This window comes from Penaeus monodon, chromosome 23, assembly GCF_015228065.2.
Source record: "Penaeus monodon isolate SGIC_2016 chromosome 23, NSTDA_Pmon_1, whole genome shotgun sequence".
NCBI lineage: Eukaryota > Metazoa > Arthropoda > Malacostraca > Decapoda > Penaeidae > Penaeus > Penaeus monodon.
Genome location: NC_051408.1, coordinates 39198221 through 39198482, shown reverse-complemented (window position 1 = coordinate 39198482; position 262 = coordinate 39198221).

Here is a 262-nt window from a genome sequence, read left to right as displayed (position 1 = left end):
GTGGTAGGAAATGCGAAAATCACATTTGCTTTATTGAAATATTTTGGAAAATAGATTATCTTCATACAACGCAACAGGTTCCCCTCAATTGTGTGAATCATATCTAAAGCAAATCAAGGGATAGAAAAGAAGGTATTAGATTTAATGAATACCATGCGCACAATTAAATGATAAAGACACTCTAGTACGAAATCGCGCCATAGGAAATCCAGTGCGCATCGCGGTTAATCAAATATCTATATTTATAGTGTTTAAAGACAAT